The 21,951-nt window shown below is 43.6% G+C and overlaps 1 protein-coding gene across 1 annotated transcript in view; it reads right to left on the reverse strand.

The window, feature by feature from the left end:
• Positions 1–21,951, reverse strand: part of dph1 (diphthamide biosynthesis 1) — a 579,143-nt gene that overhangs the window by 430,335 nt on the left and 126,857 nt on the right. The gene's annotated exons all lie outside the window — the stretch shown is intronic.

The raw sequence follows: 21,951 nt of genomic DNA on the forward strand, positions 1-21,951 counted from the left end.
TGACCCGCTCCTCCATCCCCGCCCTCCCTCGCTGACCCACTCCTCCCGTCTCCGCCCTCCCTCACTGACCCACTCCTCCTGTCCCCGCCCTCCCTCACTGACCCACTCCTCCAGTCCCAACCCTCCCTCACTGACCCACTTCTCTAGTCCCGACTCTCCGTCACTGACCCACTGCTCTATCCAGACCCTCCCTCGCTGACCCACTCCTCTGTCTTGACTCTCCCTCACTGACTCACTTCTCCAGTCCTGACCCTGTCTCACTGACCCACTCGTCTAGTTTTGGACCCTTCCTGACTGACCCACCTGTAAACCACAGAGACCTCTCTCACTGCCATGGTGCCACAACATTCCAATTTAGCTTCCTCCTTTGAACATAAACCCTAGCATCCTTGAACACCCTTGAGTTTTGTTGCATTCCGTGTGTCTGACAACTGTTCCCAGTCTTTTCTCTGCCTTTGAGAGTGAAATCCTTCCTTATTCTAATTCCAAATGTACTGCCTATCAGCACACATTGCTGTCCTCTGGGCCTGCTCTCTGGCTTAATCCTAAGTGCCTTCGGGGTTTAGTGTTTGATCCTCCCTAGACTTGAGCCTGAGCTCCTCTGATCTTTCCCAATCTTTGCTCATCGAATTAAAAAACGGCAATGAGGGCCAAAAGAGACGTTGAAGACAGAGAGAGAGACAGACAGAGAGAGAGAGAGAGACAGACAGACAGAGAGAGACAAAGAGAGAGAGTAAGAGAAAGGGAAAGAGAAATGGCCAAACAACATGAGTAAAAGGAACAGCAGAAAGAATCCAAGTACTGACAAAGAGAAGGAATAGCAGGAAAAGAGAAGAGTAAATGGAGGGAGAAGTCCCTTACCTGCAGCTCTGAAAAAACAGGCTGATTTAAATGGAGATGCATAAAATTTATTCTTCTAAAAGCCAAAATCGTTTTTTCAAAGCCATTAAGCAGCTATCTTTTCCCCTTGTTACATCTGACATTTAGACATTATTTGAAAGGACTATGCCAACCTGTTTCAATAACAATTATGAGTGAAGATACAGTCTCATTCTCAGCCCTCAGGAATTGCAGGGAAGTGAAGGACAAATGCTCACAAGATACAGAGCTCACAGAGTGTCACTGGTGTAGTAGTGGTAATGTCACCGAACAAGCCCTTCAGAATGCCCAGGCTAACGTCGTAGTGTGATGGGGTGGATTAACGGCTTCATGTTAACATTGCCAATTGGTGTAAAAAAAACCATGTGGGTGATTCTTAACTATCCTCTGGGTAAGTAACTGCTGACCTCGTCAGCAGCACCCATTTACTGCGCATGTATAAAAAACAAAGAGACACACACAAACATTAGAATCTGCATGTGCACAAATTAAAGCACATGGGATTTTGGACAAGTGTACTAACACGGATCGAGAACTGGTTGGCAGACAGGAAACAGTTGGAATAAATAGCGGCAGCCACTGAGCAGTGTGGAACCACTGGGATCAGTGCTTGGATCCCAGCTATTCCAGTATATGCTCATGATTTAGGTACAGGGATTAGAGGTAACACAATTCTGGGTGGGAGGCTGAACTATGAGGTGGTTGAGATACTTCAGTGTGATTTGGACAAGTTGAGTAAGTGGGTAAAAGCATGGCAGATGAAGTATGCTGTGAGTGCCATGTGAGAGGTATTCTACTTTGGTACCAAAATCAGGAAGGCAGATTGAATAACAAAGAGTTGGGAAAGGAACAGGTGCAACAAGACCTGGGTGTCCCTGTACAGCACTCACTGAAGGTAAGGATGCAAGTGGGGCAGGTCCTGAACAAGGCAAATGGCATGTTGACTTTAATAGCAAGAGGGTTTGAGTATAGGAGCTGTGATACCTTGCTGCGATTGTACAGAGTCTTGGTGAGACCACATCTGGAATATTGTGTGCAGTAACAGTTTCCTTATCTGAAAAAGGATGTCCTGGTGATGGAAGAAGTACACTGAAGGTTTACCAGGTTGATTCCTGGAATCGCAGGACTGACGCATGAAGAGAGACTGGATTGGTTAGAACTATATCCACTGAAGTTTGGAAGAATAAGGAGTGATCTCATAGCAGCCAATAAAATTCTAACAGGCTTAGACAGGGTAAATGCAGGAAGGATGTTCCTGATGACAAGGGGAGTGCAGAACCAGGGTTCACTGTCTAAGGATATGACGTAGGTCTTGGAGGACTGAGATGAGCAGAAATTTCTTGACCCAGAGAGTGGTAAACCTGTGGAATTCTCGGCCAATTAAAGTATTTGAGGCAAAAACACAGTGCTTTCAAAAAGGGGTTAGATATAGTTCTTAGGGCTAAAGGGTTAGGGGAAAGTGGGAACAAGGGACTGAACTGGATGATCAGACGTGATCATAATGAATAGTGAATCAGGCTTGAAGGGCTGAATAGCCTCCTCTTCCTCCTATTTCTTATGCTCCTATGTATTTAGAGGAAACAAACCAGTGCATGTACTTACACACAGTGCTCACGCTCCACAATGTACACATGCCACAGATAAGTGTGTTTGCGCACAAGATTGAATGCTAGTCCAATGTCACTCCACGTTACACACTGCCCTAGCTCCCTCACGAAAGGGTCAGGCCTCAGAATTGTTTGCAATTAGAACAAAGCACAGTGTGTGTGACACAGGAAGAGGAAGGGAAGGGACCAACAGGGACTGCATACAGCCACAATGCTGCAGATAGACAGCCTGGCTGACAGATGGAGGGAGGGGTCTGGCAGGGAGGAGGGGGAATATGCGGGAGGGAGTAATAGGGAAATGTTGTGGAGGGGAGGGAGGGAGACGGGGGTGGGGGTATGTTGGAGGGAAGGAGAGTTGGAGGATGTGATTGATGTGATGGAGGGAAGGAGAGATGGAGGATGAGGGGTGTGATGCAGGAGGGATAGAGGATATGATGGAGGGAAGAATGGAAATGGGTGGATGGGGAGATGAGGGAGGGATGCTGGGAAATGATGGAGTGAGGAGCTGGTGGTGAAAACGATGGAGAACTGTAAGGAAAATGAAAAGCTGGGCCAATATTTGGAGGGAATAGATGACATCGGCTACTGTAGCCAACCCTCCATTCACCGACATGGAGGGAATTCTATATTTCTTCAGTCAAGTCATTCTGTGTTTGAATGAAGTACTTGCTATGGCACATCCACCTGTCAGTTTATATAAATAATTGGTAGCGTAACATGGAACTACTGACGGTTTGCTTTGGGTTGCTAGGCCCGTTATTTATCTAAACTGACAGGCTCCCCCAGTAAGTAACTGTGCTGCATCGAGAGGCAGCAGACAGTACTGTTTTAATAAGCACTCAGCATCACCAAGAAGGGCAGGTTTCCCGAGATCAAAGGGGAGAAAGAGCCGGAGAGGCAGTGCACCAGAATACTATTGCAACTCGTGTGGTTTTACTGAGCTGAGAGAGCTGGGGTAAGCCCTTAATGAAAGATTTATTTCTAAACACTGCATTGTGAAGGGGGGAGGTATGTTAGCCCTGGCTGGTCATTTCCCTATCACACTAACAGCAAGAAGGCCTTGCTGAGGTGCACTAGCCAAGAACTTGGTTTGGGCTGGTTGCCTCAGGGCTGAATGGGGAGTGCCTAGGTCAGGGAGCTTTGGCTCCACTTTCATTGCAAGTGTTAATTGTGTGGATGGTCCTCACATGCACTCTTGTGATGTGCACACTGTGCATCATTAATGTGCGAGCAGTTAATGTATATGTTGTGCAGTGTGTGTGTGTGCAAAGTCTGTTCATATGCTTCAGAGGAAACAGTTCGTGTTCACGTCGTGCAGTGTCTGTGTGCATGTGCCTGTCTTTGTGTGTGTACGTCTGTGTATGTGTGTGTGTGTGTGTGTGTGTGTGTGTATGTGCGCACACACCTATCTGTGTGTGTGCGCGCGCACGTCTATCTGTGTGTGCGCACGTCTATCTGTGTGTGTGCGCACGTCTATCTGTGTGTGTGCGCACATCTATCTGTGTGTGTATGCACGTCTATCTATGTGTGTGTGTGCACGTCTATCTGTGTGTGTGTGAAAGAGTGAGTGAGTGAGTGAGTGAGTGTGCGCGTGCGCGTGTATATACGTGCGTCTCTCTCTCTCTCTGTGAGTGTGTGTATGTGAGCATGTGCACTTGCACTCCAATGGTATACCAAGACCTCCGCTCACCCCAGCACTGATCCAGTCTGAGGAGCACACTCACCACCAGCAACAGAGCCAAACATACGAGGACATAATGAGGTGGATCCTCCGTTCAGCATGTGCACGTTATACAGTGTCTAGTGTTTGCACATGTGTGTATATGCACACACAGTGTACCGTATAGGCATACACATAGTGTATGAGTATTACATGCATACATATCATGTGTGTATATGCACACAAATAATATACCTGTGTTTGTACATATTCACATACTCTGTGCACGTGTATACATGCACACAGGTAGTGTCAGTGTGTGTCTACCTTTTAAGACGTTCCTTAAAATCTTGCTGTTCGGCCAAACTTTTCTTCATCTGACCACTATCTCTCGATGAGGCGTAATGTTAAATTTTGCTTGGTAACACTTCTCCAAAGTGCCTTGGGACGTTCGACTGCATAGCAGTTGCTTTATAAATAGGTTCCTGTGTGCGCACACACGCAGATAACGTCAGGGGCGAGCTTATCTATAATGCACTCTCTTCCTACATTCTCAGCCCAGAAGGAACAACCATAACAACATTGTCCCTGATCAGATGGTGCTCATGACAATACATCAATAAGACCAATCTGATTGTTTAAAGCATTAGCGCTGTCTCAAATGGTTCAGGCTATCACTATGCTCGCCCACTCCCCCAATGCCCAAGAGAGACATGCAGCAGACTGCTGGTAGCCCCTTCCTCATTCTGGAGGACCCTCTCTCCTTGTTTTGCTGTTTTATATCTATATTCTGAGCCATCCCCTCAGCAGTTTTATCAGGACGGACAAGTGACTAATTTTCAGATATAAAGCCCCTCTCTTCATCGAATCATAGAATCCCAACAGTTTGGAAGCAGGCTCTTTAACCCAATAGGTCCATAACGACTCTCCATAGAGCTTTGCACACAGAACCAACACCCTATCCTATCCCTGCATTCCCTATGGCTAATCCACTTAGAAACTCTGGACACTGTGGTCAGTTTAGCATGGTTAATCCACCCAGCCTGCACATCTTTGGATTGTGGGAGGAAACTGGAGCACCAAGAGCAAAGCCAAATAGACATGGGGAGAATGTGCAAACTCCACACAGTTGAGTGGAATCAAACCTGGGTCCCTGACACTGTGAGGTAGCAGTGCTAACCACTAAGCCGCACGTTCTTTAAGTCAAACTCTCCAAGTAAAAAGCTGTACTTTAACCTTGAGCTCACAACATCACTTGAACTACACTTCAGCAGTTTCAGACATCCCCTGAACCCTTCCACATATTTAATTACAACATGAAAATCCCCTCCACTCTATCCAGTCACTTGAGATTTATTAATGGCCATAGCCTCAAAAAGCCATACAAACTGAATTCAGCAAAACAAAGCAAGAAAGTTTACACCGTGATAACAGACGGAGAAGAGAGACATTATTGTTAAGAGAAAATCTGTAGCATCGCACGCTTATTTCAACGAGAAACCTCCTTGTTAAAACCAATACAAAACAAAATGTGACCTATCAAGACAGGTTCCTGTTTTGGATCATAACACTAGAAAGACAAAGAGAGCAAGAGAAATACAGAGACCGGGACAAACAGTCAGAAAAGTATGAAAGAAACAGAGATCAAGTCAAGAGTGAAATGTACAGTAGGCTGAGAAGAAACTGTAAGTAGAAGAAGACACAGAAAAACTGAGAACAACATGAGAGAAATCCGGGAGAAAAGCATGACAGGGTGAGACACAACCAGTGAGACACCCAGAGAGGGTGGGAAATACCCAGAGGGGGGCAAGTACTCAGGGGGAATAACCAGAGAGGGGGCAAATATCCAGAGGGGGTGACCGAAAGAAGCAAAGAGAGAAGTAAACGGTCAGGAAGCGAGATTCACTAATATTTCCTCGGATCTTTCTAACAAAACTTGCAGACTGAAACATTTGAAAAGCATTTCAGAATGAATCAAGTTTGAGAAGATTTGTAGCTCAGGTTGAGGTTCTGGACGTAGGTTTCAGACGTTCATTTTTGGACGTTTCATCACCATACAATGAGCCTCCGGACGGCCCTCTCTTTCTTATGCCAGGATTCTCTGTTACAATTTGCGGATCAGCACACACCATTTTATTACCAGGACACCAGATTTTACCCTGCGGCTTACACACCCATCTTTACCAGACTGCCTGTGTGTGCAGAGTTAGTCCAATGAAGTACATTCTGAAATTCAGAAGCAGTATGTCAGTCTGTATATATGAAGGCCTTGATTTAAAGAGCTTTTATTTTAAAGATCTTGTTCTGACTTTACAGCAATTTCTAGAGCTTGTTTACTTTGCTCTGGATCCACATCCAGCCTTAACCAATCAAACACAGTGAATATTGAATAATTGCACACAGAAAAACCTAACACTCCCCCTGAGAGTGAATCGCCTTTTACTTCTGGCTGCTAGGGTCCAACCTTCCTGAAACACACCCCACAAGGCCAGAGCGTCAAGCTGAGGAACTCCCCATTCGAAAAATTACACACATCATGACACTGTCAAGGACTCAAAATCACTTTCTGGATCTCTGTGATTACACATTTGCCTCTGAATGGGAGACTGAAGGATCGTTTCAGAGTCTTGAAAATATAACCTGAGGCTGACACCCCCAGTGTAGGTGCTGAGGGATTTGAAGGGGCAGCCAATAAGGGGAAACTTGAGGTCCCTCTCAAGTTAAGTAAAGTTTCCATAATCTAACTGGACCATACAGCCACCTCTCTCATTAAGAGAGAGATGACTGGTGATGGTTTAACCTGAGGGTCACCACGCCTCAGACGAGGAGTGAGGTTGAGGCATGGTAAATGCAGCCAGGATTGGAATTTGGTCTCACAAACCAACAACGCAGCCAATGGAGTAAAACCAACCCCCTTCTCAACTGGGCATTCAAGGCACCACCATGCATTTTCACAAGCAGCTGGGCTATGTTCCCCTGTGTCCTGGTCAATATTTATCCCTCAATTAACAATAACAAATCCATGCAGGATATCTAGTCTTTACCTTGTTGCTGTTTGTGGGAGCTTGCTGTGTACAAATTGGCTTCAATGCAAAACTGGTTATGCTTCAAAAATACGTTGTTAGCTGTAAAATGCTATAAAATATCCTGGGGTTTGTGAAAGGTACTATATCAATGCAAAGTATGTTTTTCTTCCTTCCTGGAAGAGACATGGAGCCAACCATGTCCTGTCATCAGCATCACAAGGTGACTAGGAGTTTCACTGTAAGTTTGTATGGTCTTCACACCTCAGTAGGAAGTGTCACAAGTAAGACAAACAACTTCGTTTACCAAGGTTACAAGATGCTTGCGGATATTGTAGCAAAGATTAGTTGTTTGCCAAAGAGTCAAGAATATCAGACCCAGGGGCATCAAACAATAGCATAAAGAGTTATCAAATGCTGAGCTTGTTATAGCTTAGACCGCATTCCTGACATGGTTTATAACCTGCTGCTCTGATGTTCCATAATATAATGACATTCCTTTTCCCATGCCAGCTGTACCCATGATCCCATTGACTCTGATGGACAATTTAGTGTCAATTAGTGCCGAGTTATGGGCAATTTTGTGCACTGTATTCAGGCCTATTAGGACCTGGACTGAAGCAACACAAACTCTTTCACGTGGGTGGCCTGTAACTACCACAGACAAGGTTTACGTCAGTTCGGTGTTGACAGATTTCAAATTCTAGCTCATCATTTTCTTTTTTTAATTATTTGTTTACTTAAAGTAACTATGTCTTAGGCTCAGGCCTAGTGTTCATCCAGGTCACACCAAGAGCGAACCCTCCCAACACCACACTTCCAGCACCCAGCCTTCAGAGACACAGCAGCCACCTAGGCAGCACATATTATTCATCCAGCTACATCCCTGTTGAACATATAAAATAGGAGCTAGAATAGCCCATTTAGCCCATCAAGCCTGTTCCACCATTCAATAAGACCATGGCAGATCCACTTAAGAATCATAGAGATGTACAGCACAGAAACAGATCCTTCGGTCCAACTCATCCATACTGACCAGATATTCTAAATTAATCTAGTCCCATTTGCCAGCACTAGGCCGTTATTCATATACCCATCCAGATGCCTTTTAAATGCTGTATTGTACCAGCCTCCACTACTTTCTCTGGCAGCTCATTCCATACACGCGCCACCCTCTGTGTGAAAAAGCTGCCCCTCAGGTCCCCTTTAAAATTTTCCCCTCTCACCCAAAACCTATGCCCTCTAGTTCAGCACTCCCCAAATCCAGGGAAAGGGCCTTAGCTATTCACCCTATCCATGCCCCTCAAGATTTTATAAACCTCTATAAGGTCACTCCTCAGCCCGTAACGCTCCACGGAAAACAGCCCTAGTCGATTCAGCTTCTCCTGTAGCTCAAATCCTCCAATCCTGGCAACATCCTTTAAATCGTTCCTGAACCCTTTCAAGTTTCACAACATCCTTCCTCAACCAGGGAGATCAGAATTGCATGCAGTATTCCAAAAGTGGCTGAACCAATATCCAGTATAGCTGCAACCTTACCTCCTAACTCCTATAATCAGTGCACAAAACAATAACGGCAAACATAGCAAACATCTTCTTCATCATCCTGTCAACTTGGGACTCCACATTCAAGGAACTTTGAATCTGCATTCCAAGGTCTCTTTGTTCAGCAACGCTCCCCGGGGCATTATCATTAAGTGTATAAGTCCTGCCCTGATTTGCCTTTCCAAAATGCAGCACCTCACATTGAGCTAAATTAAACGCCATCTGACACTTGCCTATACACACTCCCACCAGCACTTCACCCATTGCCCCCCACTCATAACCTCTACTCCCTTGTTGATCTGAAATCAACCGAACTCAAACTTTAATATGCTAAAAGATCCACTATTTTCTGTGCAAGAGATTTCCAAGACTCTCACCTCAGAGGGGAAATTCCTCCTCAGTCTCCCCCACCTAAACTGGGAGACTCCAGTGGAATTTAAACAGAAGCCTTTGTTCTACATTTCCCCAACCTCCTCTCAGAACCCACCCAGTCAAGCACCCACAGAATCTCCTGTTGCAAATAACATTTGAATCTTCTCAACTCTCATGAGTACAGACCCAACCTGCTCAATCTTCCCCCGTAAGGGGTTCAGGTTGGTGGCTTCAGGTTAATGGTAGACTCCCATACCTGGGAAGCTACACAGTGGAGCACAGATCGGTCTGGGATTGTGGAGCTGCAGGAGCAATTTTGTCAGGAAAAGTGAGAAAGGCCATACCTCAGAAGCTGGAAACCTGGGAATAGAAGCCGGAGCAGACTGGAACTGCTCTGTGACCAGCAAGGTTCAATGACCTATCCTTAATCAATGCTCGACTGTGTTAATTAAAGAGTGGATACCAAACATTGTTTATTGGGGTCTTGAAGGATTCAAAGCCAATCTTGTTAATTCATCCTTCATCTCAGGTTTACCTCATGTGATCTGACGGAATACCATGTGACTGATCTACTTAATGGCAACCTGCTCTTTAAAAACAAAAAAAATCACATCTCCATCACACTGGACTCTTTTGGCTATAAATTCTGTGATCATGATCTTTTTCTCCACAACCACATTATGAAGGAGCAGCACTCTGAAAGCTAGTGCTTCCCAATAATTAGGACTATAACCTAATATTGTGATTTTTAACTTTAAAAACAAAGTCAATTTTAATTCAGCTCCCTGCAAAACACTATCCAGCTCTCAGTACAAATCTGTGGGATCACAGCTTTCAATACTTCCATTAAACAACCTGACATCAACATAGAGAACTGCGCTCACTAAACAGTTTCCAATTACAAAGAAATTGCCCTAGAGAAACCTTCTGAGAACCTCGCTGATTTTCCAATTGCCCCACTCCTGCTTTCCCCTTTCCCTGTGAGGAGCTGCATTAGGATATTCAGCACTTTGAACTTGTTCTGCCCTTAATGCTGATCGAGGAGCCTTGCCCACAAATCTCTAAATAGCAGAGCCCAGCAAACATCTGTCCATCTCTGGGTTAAAATTATTGACGGAGAATTGTGCAAGCGGAATGTCTCCAACTTCTCACACCTTGTGCCTTTAGAGCTCTTTCTCAAATTCTCAACTGGAATGGTCTGACTTGATTCTAAGATTATGTCCCCTTGTCCGCAACTACTGAAACCCCCAGGGCAAAATTGTTTCTAGCCACATACCCAATCAACGTTCACACAAACTCAATTAAATCAGCCTTGCCTTTGGGATTCCAGCAAATATAAGACAGCTTATGTCCTCCTAATCCAACATTTGGAGGCCTGTGTTAATGGCATGCTAATGATACAATTAAGATACACATGAAGGGCATTGTTTAATTTTAACTTTGTGCTCTTGTGGTGCAGTGTTAGTGTCCCTACCTCTGTGCCAGGAGATCTGGGTTCTTGTCCCACCTGCTCCAGAAATCTCTGACCAGGGCTGACTAAAACAACTGCTCTAATGGAATAGAGGTAGCACAGCGGTAGTGCTCCTTCTCGGGGCCAGGAGTGTTCAAATCCCACCTGCCATCAAGTGTGCCATCGCAAGTCTGAATAGTTTAATTAAGAATACGTGAAACAACTGTAAATAGAGACTAGCAGAGGCAATGATGATGCTGGGCTGGTGATCTAGAGTCTCAAACCTGGGCTCAAATCCCATTGCAGCTGCTTGTGAAATTTAAATTCACTGGAATTAAAAGTTGTGACTGTGGCAACCAGCACAAAAACAGAAATTGCTGGGGATAGTCAGCAGGGCTGGCAGCATCCCAAACCTGATGGAACAGTCACCAGACTCAAAACATTGACTCTGCTTGCTCCCCACAGATGCTGCCAGACCTGCTGAGTTTCTCCAGCAATTTCTCTTTCTGTTTCAGATCTCCAGCATCTGCAGTTCTTTGCTTAATGTTACCGTGACAACTACCATTATTTGTAAAAGCTATGTGGCTCACTGCTGTTCATTTTAGGTATGGCCAACTCCAAACAGGCAGACACATAACATCAAGAAGGCAGCTCACTACCACCTTCTCAAGGGCAACTGGAGACGGGCAATAAATGCTGACCCAGCCAGCAACACACACATCCCACAAATGAATAAAAGAACTGCCCTGTGAAATGGCATAGCAAGCCACTCAGTTCAAGGACAATTCAGGATTTGGGAACAAATAATGACCCTGCCAACGATAACAAAGAGCTAAAGAAAGTTGGCCAATCCTTCTTGAAAAGTGTAGAGAGAGAGAGAATAGAGAAAGACTGTGCGTCACGGTAAAGTTAGTGGAACAGTTCGCCAGAGCATTAAGCCAGTATCCTTAACACTCAGATTTGAATCTCATTACGGCACTTGGTGGAACGTGAATTAATACTGGATGGAAGTTGTGGTTCATTAGTTAGTGATCTTGTCCCTGTATTGGAGGTCAGGTTTCCAAGTCCTGGTCATGAGTTGAGTATGTAATCTTGCGATTATGCTGCCCTTTGAAAGGCTGTCAGTTGGTTTATTTCTTTATTCAACTTTATCAAAAAAAATTTTAAAAATACTGTGAGACATTGGGATTTGTAGATTGGAACATACATATGTAACACAACATTCTGCAAACAAACTCAGTATCAAGAGAAAAGTATGAAGTCTAGTATTATAATTCCCTGACTGGCTTGGCATCAAAACAGCCTGTGTATTCATGTCTCACACAGTGCACAGCAATACAAGATGTATTAAAATAATTAACTATAGACTATGAAAGTCCATAGACACTGCATTCCACCTGAGAGAGGCATACGATTATCATGAGAGCTAACCACATCCCATGTAAGAGTGAGTCAATATGGGGAGGGAGGACATCCATAAACTACCACAGCTAGTTTATGGGTTGAACCAAGCCATTTTAGTCATTCTGCATCATGATCTAGCCTTGTAGCCAACTGAGCTAACTGACCCCTACAGTGTTACAATAATTGGGTGGTTTTAGTACCTCACCAGCAAGACCCACTAGTTCAAATCCTATCATGGAAAGCAACTCACAGCTGGATTTAGCCACAAAAGTTGTTGATTAATGTCAGTTAGAGGTGGGAGCCTGTGACTATTAGCTCATCTAGACTACACAAAGTTCCAGCAGGTGCTTATTTTTACTAGTTCACAGGATATGGACATCGCTGGCCCATCCCTGATTGGACTGGAGAAGGTGGTGGTGAGCTGCCTTCTTGAACTGTTGCAGTCCTTGTGCTGTAGGTACATCTACAATGTTGTTAGGGAGAGAATTCCAGGACTTTTACCCAGCGACACTGATATATTTCTAAGTCAAGATGGTGACTGGTGGAGGGGAACTTGCAGGTAATGGTGTTCCCATGTATCTGTTGCTCTTGCTTTTCTAAGCGGTAGAGGTTGCAGGCTTGGAAGATGCTGGCAGAGGAGCCTGGATGAGTTACCGCATCTTGTAGATGGTACACACTGTGTGTCAGCGGTAAATAGAGCAAACATGATAAAGGGGGTGCCGATCAAGCAGCTACTTTGTCCCAAATTTTGTTGAGCTTCTCAAGAGTTGTTGTAGCTGCATACATCCAAGCAAGTGGAGACTTCACATCATACTCCTGACTTGTGCCTTGGAGAGTTTGTACAGGTTTTGAGGAATGAAAAGGTGAGTTATTCGAAGAATGGTTCCTAACCTCTAATCTGCTCTTGCAGCCACAGTATTTATATGGCTAGTCCGGGTCAGTTTCTGATCAATGGTGCTCCTTGGGATGTTGATAGGAAGTCCGTGTAAAGGCAGATGTCCCTTTATAATATCTGAATTAAGGTAAGACTATATGACATAGAAGCAGAAATAGACCATTCAGCCAATCATTCAAGGAGACAATGACTAATAATGACAAACCTCTACTCCACTCTTTGTACGATAACTCTTGATTCCCTTACAAATTAAAAATCTGTCTCATCCTTGACGATATTTAAAGAGCCAGCCTCGAAGCTCACTGTGGTAAAGAATTCCACAGGTTCAGTACACTCAGAGAAAAAACATTCCTCACCTCTATTTGAAATAGTTACCCTTTACTCTAAGATGTGCTCTCCGGAATCCAGAACTAGAGGGCATAGGTTTAGGGTGAGATGGGAAAGATTGAAAAGAGACCCAAAGGTCAACATGAGCTGCCAGAGGATGTGGTGGAGGCTGGCACAATTTCAACATTTAAAAGGCATCTGGTATATGAATAGGAAGGGTTGAGGGGGATATGGGCCAAGTGCTGGCAAATGGGACTAGATTAATTTAGGATATCCGATTGGCATAGATGAGTTGGACTGTACATCTATATGACTCTGGTCCTAGACTCTCCCACAAAGGGAGACAGCCTCTCTGTGTCTGCCTTTAATGAGCACCTAAGTATGCAGTATGTTTCAATAAGGCCACTTCCTATCCTTCTGAACTTCAATAAATGCAGTCTCAACCTACTCAATCTCTCCTAAAAAGACAATCCCTCCACAACCAAGATTAAGGAGAAAGTGAGGTCTGCAGATGCTGGAGATCAGAGCTGAAAATGTGTTGCTGGAAAAGCGCAGCAGGTCAGGCAGCATCCAGGGAACAGGAGAATCGACGTTTCGGGCATAAGCCCTTCTTCAGGAAGGGCTGCCTGATTCCTGAAGAAGGGCTTATGCCCGAAACGTCGATTCTCCTGTTCCCTGGATGCTGCCTGACCTACTGTGCTTTTCCAGCAACACATTTTCAGCCACAACCAAGATTAACCCAGACAATGTCCATTAGACTGCCTCTATTGCCATTACTTTTCTCTTTATATAAGGCACCCAAAACTGTTCACAATATTCTAGGTGAGGGCTGATTTGTGCCTTGTATCGTTTTAGTGAGACTTTCCCATTTTTATACTCAATTATTTTCAAAATAAAGGTAAAAAACCCATTTGCCTTTGCTATTACGTGCTGAACTTGGATGTTAGCTTTTTGTGACTTAAGGGCAAGGGCCCCCACTGCCCTCTTTCTGCACGTTAATAATATTCTGCTGCTCTGTTCTTCCAGAAAGAGTGCATGACCTCACATTTTCCCACGATATTCCTTTGGCTAAGTTTGTGACCACTTATTAACCTGCCTATATCCCTCTATCTCTATTCATTATCACCGACTTTCCCACCTATCTTTGTGTCATTCACAAATTTGGCTGCAGTATGTTCACTTTTGTCATCCATGTCATTAATACATATTGCATTAGGATTAGGCAAGACATTCATTTAGTGACAATACCCACCACCAGCAGCTGGGAAGAATCATTACCACGACGGATGAAGCTCAATAATGGTGTACAGTGACCTTGTTCTCACAGCAATGCAGAAGGAAGTGAGGACTGTAGATGTTGGAGATCAGAGTCGAGAGTGTGTTGCTGGGAAAGCACAGCAGGTAAGGCAGCATCCGAGGAGCAGGAGAATCTCCGGCTGCTCAGATGCTGCCTGACCTGCTGGGCTTTCCCAGCAACACTCTCGACTCACAGCAGTGCAGTCTTGCCCAGGGCCCCTTCTCATTTCCAAGCAAGAGCATTCTGCAGACATGAGAATTTGACATTGGTGCAAATAATGCTCATGTTATTTCACGGGGGACCAAAATGGATCACCATTCATCTTTGCGTGCTGTAATAGTAAAGGCTCATCTGAGAGATCATTGATGTCTGTGAAGAGTCTTCCTATAGGTTATAGACCTTGGTCTATGTCCAGATACCTTTTAAACAAGTTGGAAGTTTCAGCCTCCATTTCAGTCAGTGTGTTGTAGCCCCTACCACCCAATGGATGAAAGTACTTTTCCTCACCTCTCCTCTAAACTCTTCTACTAATCACTTTTAAACACCGTCCCTAGCCACTCAACTCTCTGCTACAATAACTCCCCATCCACTCTGTCCAAATCCCTAACAATTTTGTGCAACTCAAGCAAATCTCCCCTCAGCTTCTCTGCCTTAACCCCAGTCTATCTGACCTTTCCTCATTGCTGAATTGGGTCATCTTGGTAACATCCTTGCAAATTTCCTCTGCACCCACTCTCCTCCTGCCCACCCATAGCCCTGCAAAGTCTCCTTTTCAGCAAAGGTGCTGCCTCTTTTGAACATGCTAACACCTCCATTTTCAAAAGCAGGTGCAGGAATTTCATCGATAATCAAAATTGTATTTCTCACTAATAATCGCTCAGTACGTGTTCTAACTGTAGATGACAACAACATGCACACGGAGGTCAAATATATCAAACTGCCTCATTTGCAAACTCAAAAAGATGCCCCTTACTGCATGAATCTAGCATTTCTAATTCTCCTAAGAGTCCCCACAGGAAGAGTTGGATTTGTGGATATTTTCTAACCAACTTGATCAGAGATTTGTTACACACCTCTGAACAGGTAGCACTTAAACTCAGGCCTCCTGGCTTAGAGGTAGGGACACTACAGCTACACCAGAAGAGGCCATTTGGATTTATGCAGCACCTTTCACAACCAATGGATAACCTAAATTGCTTTGGAGCCAATCCACCATTTTTGAAATGTAGTCATATTTTAGTGTAAGAAGGGTGACAACCAATTTGTCTACAGCAAGCTCCCAATTTGTTAATGACCACCTTGTCTGTTTTGGTGACGTCATTTGAGACATAAACGTTAGCCAGGCCACAAATGATAACTCCACTTCCCCACTCCAAACGCACTCCCCTCAGGACAGCAGCTGGGGAATGAGCCAAGATTATTGTTCTGAAGGCCTGAGTCAAGACCGTGCTACAGAAGTCACTTGACACAGCATTTGAAGCATTTGCAATTTGAAATAGTTTACATTTGTCTTTCTATTTTGCACTTAGATTTTATATCTTGTTTCCTTCAGGTGCCACAAACCAAGGATATTAAAACTCCAGGCTGAAAAACAGAATTTATTAGGGAAAGGATTGTCAAATGTGGGTGGTGGAGAAAGATGGCCTCAGCTCTTAACACAAAATAGATGGGGAAAGTTCTCGAAAAGCTCACCGGGGAGTATCAGTAACTGTAGCCATTTCTAAGTTCCTTCCTAATTAAACCTGTAATTATTACAGGTCAGTGCTGGGAATAGACACAGGGGGATTTTACATTTCAAAAGCAAATATAGACAGCTGCTGGGAAGAATGCCATTACTAGAAGAGTCTACTTGTTCTTAAACCATTTTTTAATTTGAATTGAACTAGAAAGAAGAGTTTTAAGGTGTAATGAGTGCTGGGTAAATGCCACAGAACAATTCAGATTTAATTCAGACCTTAACTGCTCCACTCCATGGTGACTTTGTCACAAAGAAAGTTAAGTGAAAAATTCATGGCAGCTTTTTTTGACGTTTGAATGTCCTAAAGCATTTTATATCCAAGTAAAATTACTGATCATGTAGGAAATGCAATAACTTAAGAGCACGCTGCAAATTCCCACAATCAGCCATGTGTAAATGACCAGTTTTAGAACTGGTTTGGGGATAAATATAAACCAGGTCTTGTAGCCCAATCACTTCTGGACAGGCTTTGTTTAGAGGTTGTTGATGTCCGTGTTTTGGGTTGTTCCTCAATGGACATTGGGTTGTTCCTCCACTGCACATCTGCATCATAAAGGAACCAAGCATTTTGAAAAGCAGTTTTTTTTTAATGGTAAACATCACCTTTGTTTTTCTCTCCATAGATGCTTCTTCACATGTTGAATATTTGCAGGATTTTTGTGGAAAATTGAGACATTTCCCTAGGACTCACTCAATACCCAGAAACTAATGATCACATCGTCTGTTTTGGTGACGTTGATTGAGAGATAAATGTTGGCCAGGACACAAGCGATAACTCCACTTCCTCACCCCAAACGCTCTCCCCTCAGTGTGGCAGCTGGAGAATGAGCCAAGATTATGTTTCTGAAGGCCTGAGTGAAGACAATACTACAGAAGAAAGACCATTTTGCTCAAAAATGCACTTACTCATGTCTTGTTGTTCCGTGTCGATAAAAGCTTTTATAGATAAGGTTTAAATTAAGGTTCCAGGCTGCATAACAAATATATCAAAGAATAGTTAGGCTAGTAGAATTAGCAGAGAGAGGAGAAACTTCCATGGGAGAGTTAGTGTATTACAGGGAGAATGGCTTCTGTGAGAGGATAAGGCTACTGGAGGGATGGTGGAGTTCAAGGAGGATGAGTTTTGGATTTCAAGGGAGAAAGGGTGACAGGGAGTTGAGGAGAGTATGACTGAGGTGGGAGAGTGATGGAACAAGAGGGATAGGATTTGATAGAACAGTGAGGATAATAGATTGGAATGGGAGAGTCAAAGGAGCAGCAGTAAAACAGCCCAAACAATCTTTTCTGCTTCTTGCCCCTTTTCCTTGCTCATATTGGTATACTTTGTCAGCATCAGGCAGTGAGGAATCGAGGCTACAAACACACACTCTCACTAATTCTCCTCAAATGTCTGACTATACCTCTAACAAATCCTGTTTGCAAAAGTCAACACTGACAGAAAATACAAATTAATATTTTGACAATAAAACAAAACAAACTGCTCTTGCTCAGCATAAGGTGTTGAGCACACAAAAGTACAGCTTAGGCAGACTGTATAGTCATGTCACATTGTCCCATTCCCCAGTCTCTCCTTTTTAATATCCTGACTCCAGGCAATGAGTTTTCTTCATTCTTTCAATGAGATGTGTGTGTCACTGGCTACCAAGCATTTTTCCCCATCCCTAATTGCCCATGAACGGAATGCTCTGCTCAGAGATTTCCATGGGGTATTAAAAGTCAACCATATTGCTGTCAGTATGGAGTCATGTGCAGGCAGACTGGGTGAGGACCACAGATCTTGTTCCCTGAAGGACAAGTGTGAAGCAGATGGATTTTTACACCAATAAATGATTACACTATGGTTAATGTTATGAACACTAGCTTTTGAATCCAAGATTTTTATTAATTGAATTTAAACTCCACAGCTACCAGACTGGGATTTGAACTGTGTCTTCAAAGCCTTCAGATTGCTAGTTCATGAAAAAGACCTGTGCTGAGATAGATTTCCTGACATTGGTCCAAATCTGTCCTTCACCAATTTAAAGCTGAGGCAAACTTGTCAAGAGAGAGGGAAGAAAATAAATAAAGAATTGCATTCAGATGGCACCTCTGGCTCAAAGCTCTTTACAGCCAATAAGATATTTTTCCAAATTCAACCTTGGGAAACATGGCAGTCAAAATGAAAACTGCAAGATCCCATCAACAATTAGAAAGTTGACTTCTGGTCTGTCTTCGTACTTTTGACAGGAGGGAAAAATAGTTTTACTGTCACCAGCTGAACCTGCCTGTTCTTCAAAATCTTCAAATAACGATGCAGAGTGGGCAAGGCCTCTGTTTAATGCCTCAGCCAGTGCCTACGTAGCACTCCCTCACCACTGCACTGAACATCTGCCAAGACCTCTGGCTGGAGGTGACACTTGAGCCCACAAATTAAGAGGGCAAGGGTGTTATTACTGATCTAGAGCTGACCCTTCCCTTTCCAAGCACCTTATATAAAGTGCCTTCAGTTAACTCCTTTTGAGAATGAAGACAGAACCAACCAAAACTGTGTCATTCCAACAATGACTAAAGAGTCTTGCTCCGTAAGCATGCAATGTAATTATTAAGTGTTTTTGCTTCCCCAGGGCAATGACTCTCATTACTTGTTATTCTGTTTCATTTCTCCTGTGTATAATTATCCCGGTAATTTCCTGGCAGTGTGCAATATTGGTGCTCACAACCAGCACCTTTGCACAGTAACATCAATCCAGTAACTGTTCACAGACAACATTCAGTCGCGTAAAAATTGCACTCCTAAGCTCTAAATCAATGCAGAATAATTATAACCTCTAATTATAAAAAGTAATTTGGCAGGACAGATCTGCGGAGGAAAAGCACACATTTACTTGAAGCTTTTCGTCTTGCACTCATCAGGACAATTCACAAGAAAAGCAAATGACACTTACACTGCATGAGAGCAAAGTGCTGATTGGTTGGCAATTGTTCTCTGATTACCAGAGTCCACTCATCAACCAATCCACATCTTTCTCTCATGTTGTATAAACGTCCTTTCACTTTGGAGATTTTGCGAATTGTCCTGATCAGTACAAGATGAAAAGCTTGAACAAAATGCCTCGCTTTATTTCAGCAAACCTCAAATTAGTTAGCCATTTACACGTAATACAATCACTTTAACTTGCTGCTGGAAGTGAAAATACTACTCATTGCCCACACTGAACTGGTGAAATACTCCTCCACCTTCAGCCTCCTCCAGAAGCCTCCACTGTCAGTGATGCTCCACATTTGGCAGCTGCCACCCAGCAGCTCCTACAAGTGTGAAAGCTCAACTTGGCATAAAGCACATGACTGCACTAAGAGGGGGAGGTAGGTTTGACAATGCTTATGCTCGATGCTCACACACGCACCTCAAGCAGAATCTCAATGGCACTGGGCAGAAACTGGGAGAAGGAACCAGAACTGGTCGGCTCAGTTTCCTAGTCCAAGGCATTGAAGTGGAATTCAATTTCTTTATTCTTTTATGGGATCTCATTGGCAAGCTTGACACGCTCATAATTGCCCCTTGAACTGAGTGCCTCATTATGGCCATTTCGGAGGGTAATTAAGAGTCAATTGCTTTGAGTCTGGAGTCACATGGGAGTTTTTATTTAATGTCCACCTGAGAGGATAGACAGAACCTTGTTTTGATGTCTCATCGAAAAGATGGTGGGTGGGATAATGTCGTGATAATGTCACTGGCCTATAGTGAACCAAAGGCTCAGGCTGTTGCTACACAGGCACGGGTTCAAATCCCACCATGGCACCTGTTGGAATTTAAACACAATGAGAAAGCCTGAAATTGAATGCTAGTCTCAGTAACAGTGACCAGGAAGCTATCAGCCATTGCTCCCGTCTGATTCACTCATATCCTTCAGGGAAGGAAATCTATTATCCTTACCCAGTCTAGCCTACATGTGACACCAGACCCACAACAACATGATTGACTCTCAGTTGGCCTCTAAAATGGCTGAGCAGTTCAAGGGCAATTAGGGACGGGCAACAAATGCTTAGTTTGCCAGTGACACCCGCCTCCGATGACAGGATAACAAAGATACCTCAAGTACTCCACGTAGTAACAGGTTCCACATTCTCATCACTGGATAGGTAAAAATGCTTCTCCTGCTCCTTATTCAATTTATTTAGTGACCATAATACTTCAGACTGAGGTGAGGAGAAATGTCCTCACCCAGAGAGTGCGAAGCCTGTGGAATTCTCTGCCACTGAAAGCGGTTGAGGCCAAAACATTGAATGTTTTCAAGGAGTTAGATATAATTTTTAGGACTAAAGGGATTCAAGGGTAAGGGAGAAATAAGGACCACAGAACAGAATTGGACGATGAGCCATGAACATATTGAATGGCTGAGCAGGCTCAAAGCTGTCTCCTGTTTCGATTTACTATGCTTCTACGTTTCTACGTTAACAGCTCTAGTTTTGGTTTCCCCAACTCATTTTCCTACACGACTCCAACCCAATGTCAACCTGTCCACCAATCAAAAGGGAAATAGGTTTAAACAAGGAAAGCGATAAGTAAATTCGGAGGCAATTCTTTTAAGACATTTATCAGACATAGGATCCCAGAGCATCATCCCTACTTTGCGCAATTAACCTAAACCAACATTTGCTTTCTAGAGAAGCTCACTCTTTATCTCGTTCAAACTGCAGAAAGATTGCAGTCACTACCTTGGGGAGAGTGGAGTACAGAGAAACCTGCTTGCGACTCTCAGTCAGGTAATCATTTATTTATGAATGAATTTATTCCAGATCCATTTGTTTTAAAAGGGTGCTGGCTGCTCGATCTGTGTTTTAAAAATGACTTCCTGACAGGTCCATCCAGGATGGTATTTATAATAATCAAAGGCAATAGTTTCAGCATATGCAAGGAAGGAATCGTTCCCCAAGCCATGCAGTGACTGCTTGACTCACACTAAATACAAGCACACAGGACCTCAATGCACATGGCATGATGGTAACAGATAGTTCAATAAATTTAGAATAATACTACATTGTCCCTCTTTCCACACACGCTAAGCTCATTGGAAATCTGTGATATCACCAAAACCCAAAGTTCAGTAGGTTGCAGTATTTATTGCACAGCGTATTATTCTGCGGACAAACTGGAACAATGTTTGCAGCTAAGCCTGACCCCATAAAGCCTGTAAAGGCCAAACTGTATATCTAGCCAGGTCGATTGATTTTTGCCAGTGAAGGCTTTAAAGGCTCTCAAGGTGGATTGAGTTTAGATACAGATCAGCTGTGACTTTGCTAAATTGCAGAATAGGCTCGAGGGGATGAACGGCCTCCTGCTGTACTTATTCTGAAGTTAATACCAGGTTAATTAAAATATAAAAATTCCTTAAAAAAACATGATGTTGAAGGTTTCTGTCTGGCATTCATCAGGACTGAAACACAAGAAAACCAACTTTAGAAGGGCAACAATAATGTGTATGCTGCCTGACCTGCTGCACTTTTCCAGCAACACATTTCTAAACAATAATGTGTACACAGCTGAGCAGAACATGCTGATTGGTTGGACTATGTTTGGTGGGGAACTGTTACTTGTCACAGTTAAATTATTAAATTCAAACAAGGCAAGCTGACTTTGATTTCTGAGGTGAGGTTACAGATTCCCAGATGACAAGAAACTGGTATGATATGATTGACTGTCTTTCCCTGTTTTCACTGTTTCAAAATGTAATGGACTAGAGGACAGGATCAGCCAGGAATCAGGCATGTGCATAT

Source organism: Chiloscyllium plagiosum, chromosome 28 (genome assembly GCF_004010195.1).
Source record: "Chiloscyllium plagiosum isolate BGI_BamShark_2017 chromosome 28, ASM401019v2, whole genome shotgun sequence".
NCBI lineage: Eukaryota > Metazoa > Chordata > Chondrichthyes > Orectolobiformes > Hemiscylliidae > Chiloscyllium > Chiloscyllium plagiosum.